General features: G+C 32.1%; 2 non-coding genes across 2 annotated transcripts; both read right to left on the bottom strand.

The window, feature by feature from the left end:
• Window positions 1-705: 705 nt before the first annotated feature.
• Window positions 706-812, bottom strand: LOC142637746 (small nucleolar RNA snoR109). The gene has a single exon (XR_012844871.1). It is a non-coding gene; the product is annotated as a small nucleolar RNA snoR109 (small nucleolar RNA).
• Window positions 813-12,232: 11,420 nt separating this feature from the next.
• Window positions 12,233-12,340, bottom strand: LOC142637747 (small nucleolar RNA snoR109). The gene has a single exon (XR_012844872.1). It is a non-coding gene; the product is annotated as a small nucleolar RNA snoR109 (small nucleolar RNA).
• Window positions 12,341-14,520: the final 2,180 nt, after the last annotated feature.

Here is a 14,520-nt window from a genome sequence, read left to right on the forward strand (position 1 = left end):
AAGCTCCCAAGTAACATATACCCTGAAGACTGCTTATATATAAGAAATTCAAACTCTTGCGGTGTATTTCAGTTTACCCCTCAGTTGTTTTTTTTTTTTTTTGCTGCAATAAATCTTTGTTTTTTTTATCGGTTTCTATATATTTTTAATAATTAAAATATTTTCTTAATTTATATATTAATATATGATTCTTGATTGATTAAACTGTGCAGGGCCATAAATACTAATAAAATTTAAAAGTACAATTTTAACAAGCTACATATAAACAAGTATACTCTTATAAGTTAAAAATAAATAAATAAAATTAAACAAATATATTCGTAATAAATAATTAAAAAGAAATTGACATGACATTCAAAACAAAAGAGTAAAAATACAACCTACATCCAGAAAAATAAATATGAACAGGGAAAACTTGAAATAGATTGACCATTTTAGAAATCTTGGAGCAAATTTATGAAAAATATAAATATAAACATAAAAATAAAAAAGTTGTAAAACGCTGAAGAAGATTTTAGAGTGTATATAGGCACCAATAGACGCAAGCTGCTGGAAATCAAAGCAGCTTGCCTGGAAGGTGACTCTGTAATGGTTGATCTTTGAGAAGGGTCTCTAAAAATGGCTAAATCCTATGCCATTTCCTTCTTCTCTCCCTTCTCTTTCAACCCCACAAAATAATTTTTTCTTTGGATTTAAGAAGAAAAAGAGTGTGAGAAGTTCGGTAAGCAGATTAGTTGACAGAGAGAAATCAAAGAGATTTCACAACAACCGGCCAGTTAACTTCTCAAAGATGTTTGATTTAGCTACAGCCACTTTGGCAAATTCAAGAACAAGGGTATTGATCAAAGTTTCTCACCCTTCTCTTGGTACATGTAGCCACTACCAAATTCATCAATATCAAATATGAAAAAAAGGAAAAAAGATTGTATGGAGTTCAGAGAGCGGCTGTGATAACTGTGAGAGAAGAGAAATCAAACAATGATGCCAATACCTAAAACCCCTAGTTGCTGCTTTTATAGATGGGCAGGAATGATCTCAGCCGCTCATCTTCATGTTATGTGGTCGGATTAAGATGTTGACACAGCCGATAGCTCTAGTATAATCTCCTCTAAAAAATTTACCATTTAACACGTCAATAAGCTAATTTATTAAATTTAACTTACAATTAACTTAAGCATTTTTATCAACAATTGTAAAAATTTTAGCATTTATAATTTCAAAACACTATTTTTACAATTTTAACACCTCATTTTACAATATACCAAACATCAAATATTCAATTTTTTTTACAATTTCATTTAAATATTCTTTCTTTAATTTTTTTTATTCATTTTTTTTTACAGCTTCATTCAATTTTTATTCTTTCTTTAAAAAAATCGGACCCCAACTGAATAAAAAAATTATATAAGTTTTACAATTTGTAAACAGTGCAGTCTCAAATTTGAGATTGCACTGTTTATCAATGCCAAATATTATAGTATTTAAAATACTTGATAAAAGTTGTTTTTTAGAGTTTAGTGTGTCAAATGTCAAATATTTGGCATTTAACACACTTGATGGGAATGCTCTTACTCAATCACTGTACATCACATCTTTTTTTTTTTTTTTGGAGAAACACTCTACATCACATCTCAAATTTATCACATCTACTCATTTTTTTTATTCCTCTCTCTCTCTCTCTCTCTCTCTCTCTCTCTCTCTCTCTCTCTCTCTCTCTCTCTCTCTCTCTCTCTCTCTCTCTCTCTCTAATAGTTCCACCCCAGAATCCTCCACTACCATAAACCCAGAATAGGGATGGCAATGGGGCGGGAAGGGCCAGAGGATGCAATCTTCGTCCCCGCCTCGCATGGTTGTTGCCCTTCCCCATCCCCGCCCTACCTCGGGGTGCAGGGAAAACTACCTTGCCCCATCCCTGCCCCTTGGGGCCCCGCGGGGACCCACCCCGCCCCGCCCCTAATACAATGATATATATAAATAAATTTTTTGGTACAATAATATAAATCACAACAAAACAAAATGTTTTAAAATCCAAGCATTTAAATAAACCAAGTATTTAAATAGTCAAATACTTAACAACATAATTCAAAAATTTTTATAACAAAATAAACATTGTCTTTGCATGAACAGAATCATCAAGGATAATTGACTAGTTCTTTAACAAAATAAACATTGTCTTATAACAAATAAAAATTGACTAGTTCTTTAAGAATAAGTTTCGCTTTCTCCCAATGTAGTGACACCACTTTCTTCTTCATCATCAGAATCATCAAGGATGTTTTGGAATGTATTAGCTTCAATTCCATCTACAATAGATGAAGGGCCTAAAAAAAGTAAAACAAATTTAATCAAACAATTGAAAAATACAGTGAAGAATGCAGCAACATGAATCATTAAATAGACTAACTAGTAAATTTGATTACCTTTGATTTTAGCCCATAACCAATTTTGAGCACACATCAATGCCTCCACGGTCTTTGCATGAAGTTTACTACGATGTGGACTTAGCAACCTACCACTTATGCTAAATGTCGATTCTGAAGCAACAATTGACACTGGAATGGCTAGGATATCCCTTGCAATACATTGCAAAGTAGGATACTTAGGCCCATTAGATTTCCACCATGCCAAAATATCAAACTCCAACGTTCTTGGCATTAGATCATCCTCAAGGTAATGCTCCAACTCCAATTTAATATTCCCACCCTTTTTTTTCTGACTAAGATATCTTTCAAAGTCCATAAGGGAGTCATCAACTTGTGGATCCTTACTTACACAAGTGCCATGAGTACCTTCCCTACCCATTCTCCTAGAAGTATAATCACGAATCATTTCATAGCAAGTATCTCTAATTCTTTGAATTTCATTTTCAGCCTCATGACATATAAGAGGAAAATAATATTCTAACAATTCAATCTTATATCTTGGGTCTAAAATGGTTGCTACAGCCATAACACCATGAATCACATTCCAATAACAGTCAAATTTTTCTAACATTTTAAATGCCATACTCCTAATTATATCACTCGGGCTTGTGAACCAAGAATTCAAAGCAATTTTTATTTCACACACCTTAGGAAAAAAAAGATTAGCTGTAGGATATGAGGTACCTAAGAATAGCTCTGTAACCTTGTAAAACAATGCCAATCTCTCACATATACTACTAGCCATCTCCCATTCTTCCTCTTTTGGAATGCACTTATAAGATGACTCCCTTTGGCTCAATCGAAAAAAGACATCTCGATACTCTATAGCAATAGAAAGCATAAGATGGGTAGAGTTCCAGCGAGTCTTACAATCAAGGGCTAGTTCTTTGGTACATTCAACATGTAATTGTCGAGCCGTATCTGTAAACCGTTGCCTTCTTTTTGTTGACCTAGTCCAAAATCCCACACTCTCACGAACCTTCTCAATGCATGATCCAATAACATTCAAACCATCTTGAACAATCAAATTAAGAACATGTGCTGCACAACGCATATGCAACATTGATCCACGCATAACAAGGGTACTACGTTGAAGCTTGTCTAGTATAATATTTATAACTGCATCATTGGTATTGCAATTGTCCACTGTTATAGTAGATAACTTTCTATCAATGTTCCATTCCAACAAGGTTTGTAAAACGACATCAGAAAGCACTTCTTTTGTATGTGGAGATGGCACATAAATAAACCTAAAATAAGAAATTTAAATTATTATAACTAACAGTGAAATAAGTTCATACAATATTTGAAAAAAATTTAAATAAAAAAATGAATATATACTTAAAAAAAATGTGCCTCATAACTCAGCTTTGTAATCTCCAGAAATCATCAATGAAGTGTGTCGTTACAACCATAAACCCTCGCTTTTTGTTTTGTGAAGTCCACATATCAGTGGTAATAGCAATTCTACTCCGATTCTTTTCTATTTCATGCATTGATTTCTTCCTTTTATGATCATAGATGCTCATAATGTCTTTCTTGATTGTGTTCCTACAAACCATCTTGAACAATGGTTGAAGAGAAGTAGAATATCTTCAAAAGCCAATGTGATCAACTATAGAAAGGGGATACTCATGCAAGATGATCATACGTGCGAGTTCTTTTCTTGATTCATCTTGATCAAAATGACAAGCATTCACACCTACCATTGAGTCCACATTATGTTGATCCCTCACCAAAATTTTTTGTTTCATATCCCTAATGTCCTTACACTTTTTCCTAGGACATATTTTTAAGTGGTCATGCAAATGTTTAGTACCATTTTTAGACCCCTTTACAAGCAATCTCGTACAATAGTTGCACTCAGCTTTGTCTTTCCCATCAACTTTCCTTTTCTTAAAATGATTCCACACAATTGATTTCAACCTCCCTCGTTCCTCAGTTATCTCATTGTTAGGTTGGGTTTGGGCATCTTCTGGCCTATCCAATGGAGTTGAACAGGGAGTTGTATTATCTTCATCTACTATCATTGGATATTGATGGCTGCCAATGGGTGTGATAGATGGATTGGAGCTACCATTGTTTTCACTTGAAGTCATTCCTAAAAAAATTATTTATGATAATTTAGTAACTTAGCAATCATAAAAAAAGTATTATACATACACCAAAACCTAAGCCAAAAGTCTCCAACACAAACAATGTAGAACAATGTAAAAGATAAACTTATATCACTTATGAAAAAATTCAAGTAATTTAAACCGTGTGTAATGCTTTCACACATTTCAAGGAAAAATACTGTCAATAGAAAGATATAGATATAAGTATTTAACCACATTAACAAAGATAAATCTTTAAGATTATCAATCAAATAAGTTTTAAAAACTATGACTCTATAACCGAATAGAGTGAGTACTAAAACTCAACTACTGTGACATATATACAAACAAAACAAAAAACTCTTTTTAAGTGTAGGCCCTTCACTATTCTGGCTTGTTCTAGAATTGAAGAAATTTTGAACATTCAATTTTGCAATTATTTTAATGTTTTTGGAATATAACCAAATAGAAGATCTCTCCCCTCCTGTGCAAAATATATAATGAAACAATGTGCAAAAAAATGAAATAATGTGGGGCCAAATACATAATGAAACAATGTGCAAAAACATGAAACAATGTGGGGCCGAATATATCAACCAACCTACTGCCTACTATAGTCAAATATACGAAACAATGTGCAAAAAAATGAGTAAAAAACATGAAACAAACCTGCCTACTGAAAGTCTGGAAGCACTATGTAACGTGAATGAGATGAACCTTGAAAAACACGTATGGACTACAGAGAAGAGGGATGGGTCAGAGGCGGCAATAGCAATAGGGTTTTAGAATAAAAAATATTTTATCTCATATTTTGTACTCTTGTGTTTCACTTTAAATATTAGTGATTTAGGGTTTACTAAATTTATAATTATAGTCTTTATTAGTGCGGGGCGGGGCGGGTTGGGGATGAAAATACTAAACCCATCCCCGCCCTGCCCCGGGGTGCGGGGACAAAATATTGCCCCATCCCCGCCCTACCACCTTTGCGGGGCAGGGTGGGGCGGGGGAAAATTGCCATCCCTAACCCAGAACCCTCCACCACCATAAAACCTACATAAAATCACAACCCACCACCAAAATCACAAAACCCAAATCAAAACAAAAACCCCTTGCAAAAAACATAACTACAAAACCCATCACCCATGTCTGAAGATCAAGAAAAGAAAAACCAAACCACTCCAACTCGCCGAGAGAGAGATTGAAACGGGGAGAGGTGGCAGTGTGGAGAGCTCGATTGCGGGGAAAGGTCGATGCATGTCTAAGAGTGAGAGTGAGAGAGGCTGAGAGAGAAACTAGATAGACAATAGACTAGGTGAGAGCAGAGAGAAAAATGATTTTTTTTTTTAAATAGCATTTCTATCTATACCATGCCAATAGTAATAAAAAGTTTATTTGGCATTTGAAACATCTGATATTTGTGGGTTTTTGTTGAATAGTATGTTAAATGCTAAAAATTTTGCATTTAGCTAACCTGGTGCTAATGCTCTACATTAAGTGTTTTAGAACACCCAAATTGCTATTAATATATCAAATTTTTTTAAAAAATAAAATAAATAAATATAAGAACTTCTCATATCCAAGTTAGTATTTCTAATATTTGTTTTACATTTAGCTACAATAACTTGGTATCTGATACAATTACTGTAGCCAGTTGCTAAAAATTAAATATAATTTTTTATTCAAAAATTTCCCTCTTCCTTTAATAAAATAATCTCTCTCTCTCTCTCTCTCTCTCTCTCTCTCTCTCTCTCTCTCTCTCAACGTTTTTCTCTCTCTCCTCCCCCCTACCCTCCATCCTCTTTCATTGCTCTCCTCTCTCCCATCTCAACTTAATCTCTCTCAACGATTTAGGGTTGCTGTTAGTGGGTTGTGGCTTGCTTTGAGATGGTACAGTCGTTGTTGTGATTTTTTTTTTTTTTGCTTGGTTGAAGTGGATTAGATCAAATGGTGGGTATAGTAGTGGGTTATGAATCTGGTGTTGCTAGGATTGATGCGTGAGAGTCTAAGGGGGTAGAGTCGAGTAGAGAGAGAGAGAGTGAAAGAGAGGTTTATGGGTGGTGATGGCAGTATGTTATGGATGTGAGTAGGGATGGCAAAATTTAGCACGACCTGCGAAACTGACACGACTAACCCATTTACAAATAGGTCATGGGTTGAGGCTAAACGACTTTAGATCATATTCAAGTCGACACGGCTAACCTGTTTAATAAACGATTCGTGCTCGTGTTCAACATGCAAACCCATCTGACCCGTTTAGCTTATAAAGATATTAGCTTTTGACATATTGTTATTATTATTGCTTTTTTTCCTAATTATATGTTTGTTACTATATTTATTGTTGTAATTTTATTTTTATTTTAGATATATAGGAATTAATAACATGTTATTCAGGTCAAGTTTGATCTATTAATCAAATAGGTTATTAAGCAAGTCATTTGTATTTACTTTTACATAACTTGTTAATTAAACGAGTTAAACGTGTCGTGTCAGGTTAACCTGTTTAATAAACAAGTTGTGTTAAGGTTGAGGATTTTTAACACGTTTACTAAATAGGTTGGGTTCGGTTCAACCCATATAGTCGGATACTTATGACTCAACACGACACGAACGCAACCTGCAAACACGAATTGCCACCACTAGATGTGAGTTTATGGCGGTGGTTGTTGGGCGATGGCCGGTGGGTTTGTTATGAAGTGAGCATTGATGACTGTGTGTTGTAGTTGTTGGTTGCTTAAGAGGAAGAGGGAGAAAGAGACGAAGAGGAATAGGACAAGAGAGAAAGAGAGAGTGAAAAAAAAAATGAATAGTATTGGGTGTGATGTGAAAAATAAGAAATGAGATGTTGGGGTGAGTTGTCGAATAGAATCAACAGATTGTTAAAACTTTCTAGAGTGTAAAATGAGAATTTTTTTTATTTTTTGAAAAACCCGGCTATTGCTTTAAGGATTTTTTTTTCTAAGACTAACAAACAACAAAGACACATACAAGTGCACAACACAATAGAAGAGGTGAGCTTCTTCTGCATTAAAATCCCTTTTCTAAAATCTCATAACCTTTTCCTTTAAAATAAGCTTTTGAGATACCCATTTTTCTAAAATAAGCATTTTCAAAGAGTCATGAGATTTTTCAAAAGAAAATACTCATCTTTTCAAATGTAAAAAAGGTTTTCTTTTATAAACATAAGAAACTTTCTCATCTTTATAAAATGAATAAAACCTCTTTTCCAAAGGAATGTCCCTTTCCACACAAATAAAAATGCTTTTAAATAATCTTCTCTTAAGTGGCATAATTTTTAAAGAGGTTGTGATGTATCCATAATCCACTTCAATTGATGTATCCCCCTCTCCTACGCTAATCATTTTGGTTTGTTGTGTTTGTGCATGAAAATTATAATTGGAGAATAAAATTGCTTATTTTTGCTTTTAAAGGCATAAGGTGACACTTTTTTCTCCCCCCTCTCTTCCCTTTTACATTATCGAATAATAAAATTGCTTATTTTTGCTTTTAGCTATATAGTGAATAATACTCACATAATATATATATATATATATATATATATATATATATATATATATATATATATAATTTCATTCAACGTATTAAATATTTTTCAAATGATATTTATGTATATATTTTGCATGCTTTTTGTACATATTCTTTGCAAATCATATCACACGCTATTTACATATGTAAATAAGATATTAACACGTTATGTATATGTATTGTTTGTACCAAAACACTTTAAAAAAAAAACAAACAAACAAACAAACAAACAAATGCCAAGTATTTAATTTATTTTTCAAAATGTGAACATTTTGATTAAATTAAAATGAGGTACTATCATTTAGATAGACAATATGGGGTGCTTAACACATTCCCCACCCATAACTGAACTTCTGAATCTAAAAATTTTTTATTCAAGACTTTGGTTACCTTAATTAACTTATGAACCCTTAGATTGGTTTTTAGTTAATTAGGTGATTAAAATTAATTAGCAAATAAATGACCAATCACACCTAAAATAAAACCAATAGTTGGTGGTAACTCTTCAAAATAAAGTAAGTAAAAAGACGCACACACCTCACCCTAGTAACAACATACATGCACATCACACGTTACCAAGCTCCAATGTGGAAACTAGAAAAAGGGAAACCGAGAAAAGCCTAGCGTCCACAGCTTGGCATGCATCTCTATCTTTCACCACATCCTTCTTTCCCAAGCGTCTACAACTATCAGTTAAATTGAACTAAAGTGTATGTATTGTATAAGAGAGAGAGCAAATCCACGGCACGGAGAATATGTAGTGCCAATGGTTAGTTTGTATTTATTTATTATTTTATTCATGTTTATATTTATGTTTATGTTATGTATATTGTTATATTATAAATGTAGTCGTTTCTTTGTTTAAAAAAAAATTATTAACTTGGTATATATATATGGTTTATATATATGGATGAGTGGAAATAAAAGTAATTTAGCTTTTTTTTTTATAAAAATGTTTTAAAAACAAATCAAGTACTATAATAAGTTAACTTTGAGTTGATCAAATCAATTCAAAATGTCAAATGTCAATGGGCGTAGTATCTATTTCTTGCATATGCCTCCAACTCCTTGCTTTAATAGCTGACACGAACCATGCTTACAAATTCGTCTATAGGTCAAATCAAATATGAAAATTTTGAAATTGATAGGTTCAAGATTCATTGATAACTCAAACTTCGTACCAAGAATTTTTACTATTTTTGTAAGAATGTTGGCTGCCATTAGCTTTGAGTCCTTTTTAATATAAAAACAATAATCATGAACGAAATTGACACGACACTTCTACTTCATTGTTTGTCTGAAACGTATATGAAGTATAAGAGTTGTGGACACTTTATGCCTATATCTCAAATTCCAAAATTCATCTTTCAAACATTTGGAGAGACCTTTTACATTATGTTGGTGCAAGAAACATATATATAACTATACCAACCAGTGTCTATATATTATAAGAAAACAGCTTGACAGGATATAATATATGATATATATATGTGTGTGTGTGTGTGGATAGAGTAAAACTTCAAACTCAACCTACTTTAACATATATATGTCATTTGGAATAGAATCCAATCTATTTTACTTCTTATATCTAATGTGACATTGAATACACCATTAAACTTGTTATATCTAATATGAACCATGAAATGGATCAATTTTAATTAAATGGAAAGGATATTCCATGTCATTAATTCAAATGCTATATGCCACCCTAGATGTTTAATGAAGGGAGTCAATTTTGTACCGGATGCCATTTCGGTTTGGTCAAGATATTTTTTGATAAATAAATATTCACACACACACACACACATATATACATATATGTTTTTATTTATGTATATGTTTATAAGTTTACAAACATATAATTTAAAATCCACAAATTTATATGCTCAAGTATTAGTTCAAGTAGTCAAGGACGTCTTTCTAAAATTTAAAAAAAAGAAAAAGAAGAGAGAGTAGTGAATGACCTTGTAACTAAATTGACACCTCCTTATGCATAAAATGCTTGATGGTCTAAAGGAAAAGGAGAGCTATGCAAAAAGCAACATATTGTAATTATCTCAAAATGAAAAATTTAAAAACAAAATCCAAATACATTAACTCAACATCCAATCCAAGTACATTAACTCAACGTCCAATCCAAGTTTAATAACTATGTTTTGGACTTAAAAGGACTCTATATAAAAAGTCAATTGATTACATTATAAAATTATATTTTGATGAATACACACCCAAAAAAAAAAATCTTATTAGAATTTGTTATTCTTTACTAAAAAGATAAGTATTGATTTGTTTTGTTTGAAAAATCATACACCATATAATACAAGTTGGACTAGTGGCTGTGCCAAGTGGATATTTTGTTTTATTTCAAAGTGCTTATACCAAATTGCAACTATTTTGTAGAGAGTGATGTTGTGTATGCAAAAAATTTCACAACATTTTTCATAACAGTTAAGTTAAAAAACTTTTATTGGTTTTTATTTTGCGGACATGGCACAAAGGTCAGAGGCAGCTTGTTATATAGGCAGCCATGCATGTTATCGATCTTCTTCTATACTCGTAGCAGCATTAGTGGGTAAATTGGCTTAATATGGGGTTTTTTTTTTTTTCTTTATTATATGGATAAGCATAGTTATTTTTGTTTTTCCCAACATTCAGCTGAGGTTGGCTGCTAACTTGTTCGATATAAGTAGTTAACAATTGGAAATAAGGCCATTTGATGTCTATAAACGAAGATTGGATGGATGCTTGCTCCTTGGGCATGCTTTCAAAAGGACTATTTAAAAGAAATCTATATCTAATGAAACTCTTCCTAGTATCCATTTAGAATAACTTATATAACTTTTTGTTAAAAACGTTTTGATAAAAGTGTCCTGAAGTATACTTGTACTTTGAAAAAATGAGAAAATGTGGAAAAAAAATAAAGTTTCAAAAAGTTGTACATAAAAGTTAAAAGTTAAAAGCTAATGTCAAACTCAACCCTAGTTTATAACTTTATATATTCTTTATTTTCCTTAGGATGTGTTTGTTTTGAAAGATTCTAGAAATAATGGAAAATTTATAAGAGAAAAGTGGAAAGATTACATTTTGAGTGGTCATTTGGTTGAGAGAGGGAAGGAAAATAAGTGGTGAGGCCCTGGTGTTTTCTCCCCGGGTCCATCAAAAAGTTTTCTCCCCAAAATGGGGAGAAAAGTTAGAAAACTAGAGGAAAGAAAAGCTCAATTTGAGCCGAATAAAATGCCCACATGCATGGTGCACATGGACACTATTCACTTGTTCTTACCATTTTTTTTTTGGGTGCTGCATTAACATTCTTGCCTCTTTTTTTATTTTCTTTTTCTTTTTCTTCTTCTTCTTATGGGATGGGCGTGTTCTTGCCATTTGCTTTTTTCTTTTTCTTTTTTCTTCTTCTTTTATTCTACTTTTATTTTTTTGTCTTTTCTTGTACTTTTAATTATGGTTTTAAAAACTAAAGCGGCTGATCCAACTGGAAACTAGGTACCAATTCGGTCTAATAAAAATGCCCAAAACAGATAAAAAACCAGGGAAAACCAAGAACTGGAGGCAAATCTAATTTTGCCTCCAGTTCGGTTTTTAAAACCATGCTTCTAGTAGTTTTTTTTTTTTTTTTTTTTGCTCATCTACATTTGGCTTGTGCTTTTTTTTTTTTTTTAATAAAATGTCCATACACAATTTTTTCAAATAAAAAATGTGTTACTTTTTTATTTTATTTAATGAGGATATAATTGTAAATTTATACCAACTTCATTTTCTATCCTCTCTTTTTTCTTCTCAACCAAACAAATAAGTTTTCTATCTCTTCATTTTTCCATTCTCTCAACCAAACACCAATGAGAAAAAACTAAAATATCTTCTATCCTCCTACTTTTCTATTCTCTCTCCATTTTCGATCTTTCTATTTTTCCACTCTTCCATCCAAATGGACCCTTAGTGTAGTCACATTTCCCATCCCTACACCCCCCAAAGACAACAACATTGCTTCTACTACCTACCTACATTTTTTGTTTTTGTCTTTAAGGTGACCCTCTAATGGTTGATCTTTGAGAAGGGTCTCTCAAAATGGCTAAATCCTATGTCATTTCGTTCTTCTCTCCCTTCTCTTTGAACCCCACAATTTTTTTTTTTTTTTTTTTTGGGTTTTAAGAATAAAAAGAATGTGAGAAGTTCGGTAAGCAGATTAATTAATAGAGAGAAATCAAAGAGATTTCACAACAACCGGCCAGTTAACTTCTTATAAGAAGTTTGATTTAGCTACAGCCACTTTGGCCAATTCGAGAACAAGGGTATTGATCGAAGTTTCTCACCCTTCTCTTGGTACATGTAGCCACATCCAATAAATCAAATATCACATATGAAAAAAATAAAGATTTGAATGGAGTCCAGAGTTAGATAAGTTAGAACAAAAGGGCTAATGAAAAATGAGAGAGAGCGGCTGTTTTAACTGAGAGAGAAGAGAAATGATGCATTGATGTCGACACATAAAACCCCTAGTTACTGGTTTTATATATGGGCACGAATGATCTCAGCCGTTCATCTTCATCTACTATGGTACTATTAAGATGTCGACATTTTTTAAGGCTAGAATGCAAAATTTATCATATTTGTTTCTCTAAAATTCATTTTAGTCCTTTAATTTTGTTTTCATTCATTTTAGTCCTCTAACTTTCAAATTTATTCAATTAAAACTTTTTCATCAACTTTTGTTATATTTTGTGATTAATTTTCAAATTTTTAAAATTTTCTTCAAATTTTTTTAAATTTCTTCAAATTTTTTAAATTAAAAGAAATAAAATTAACGATTAAAAAGTATTTTCGATATTTGTTTTTTAAAAAAACATTTAACAAAAGTTGATCAAAAGACTTTAATTGGATAAATATGAAATTTAGATGATTGAAATGAAGAAAAACAAAGTTAGAGAACTGAAATGAGAGTGATTTTTTTTTTTTTACACAATGGAGAGTAGTGTTAGGACCACAAATTATTTCACATCTCTAACGTGGCAAACTCTGAATAGTTAACTATCACTTATACAAAATCCCACTATTTTTTTTCACCAATCACACTCAACGTCTCTACTACATCATAGTTATGGCAAGAAATTGTGAAAAACTTTGTGGTGAAGAGGTGGAATTCCTTCACATTAGAACATTATTATCAATTTTTTATTATTTTTGATAAACGAACATAATTATCACTTGAGATACAAGATTAAAGACTAAGGGTCTGTTTGGATACCACTTATTGCTGAAAATTAAAAACTAAAAACACTATAGTAAAATAATTTTCAAATATATAAATAGTGCAGTCGGACCCAATTTTAATGAAAATTTTGTTAAAAAAAGTACTTGTGAGTCCCGTAAACAGTGCACGATACCCATTGAGTTGGACACAAAGTCACAAATGCAACTGAAAGTCCTTTCAGCTCTATCCAAACTCACGCTAAGATTATTGAGATATCTAAAACTTTTTTAATATATTTTTAAGATAAATGGGCTATAAGGTGTTGTGACTATATATATATATATATATATATATATATACATATTTATATATTTATTTATTTATTTATTTATTTATTTATTTATTTATTTATTTATTTTATTTTTTATATTGTTTACACAGGAAGATGTGGAATGCCTTCTCATTAAAAATATCAAGAATTATGACTTGAGGTACAATACTCTTGGGATATCTAAAACTCTTTTTATACTATGCTTATTTTTTCTAGAAAAATCGGCAATAAGGTGTTGTGACAAGTTTTTTTTTTTTTTTTTGAACTCTAGGTGTCTCAATCAATTTACTTTACCATCTGTTAATTTCTTTTTCCCAATTAGTTTAACTGTAGGGGCATTGGGCCCAGTAATTCACCAAGGATGGCCCAACGAAGTCTTTTGGGCTAGAAACTCAAATCCGAAGACATCAAAAAGATCTTGGAGTATCTGAATGTATCTCATAAAGAAATACCAAGTAAAGACATGATAAACAAATGACCAATTACGTCCAAGGAGAAGATGTGTCCTCGGATTGTTAAGCCGAGGACATAGGAAGAGAGGTTTAGTGTCCCCGGGTTATGTTATAAAGAATCCTACGACTACGGGAATACACAGTACACGTGGAGGACAATAGAAAGAGCGGTGGAATATCTAAAGTAAAGCTGCTACCACCGCCCATACATTAAAAGCCATGTAAATTGATACGCTGACTGCATAGATGGAAGGATGGGACCTGAACATGGAGTTTGGAACTTGGTCCCTAACCCCAGCGGGCTTTAGGGAAGAATTGATAGGACAAGTATCCGAAATCAAGATTGCAACCATGAGGTGGAAGATGATGAAGAGAAGAAAAGAAGTATAAATAAAGGGGAAGACATACGAAGAAAAGAGAGGCTTTTTCAGTAAGAAAAATGGCCAATAGTATATGATAATCAAGAATTGTATCC

This window comes from Castanea sativa, chromosome 5, assembly GCF_040712315.1.
Source record: "Castanea sativa cultivar Marrone di Chiusa Pesio chromosome 5, ASM4071231v1".
Taxonomy (NCBI): domain Eukaryota; kingdom Viridiplantae; phylum Streptophyta; class Magnoliopsida; order Fagales; family Fagaceae; genus Castanea; species Castanea sativa.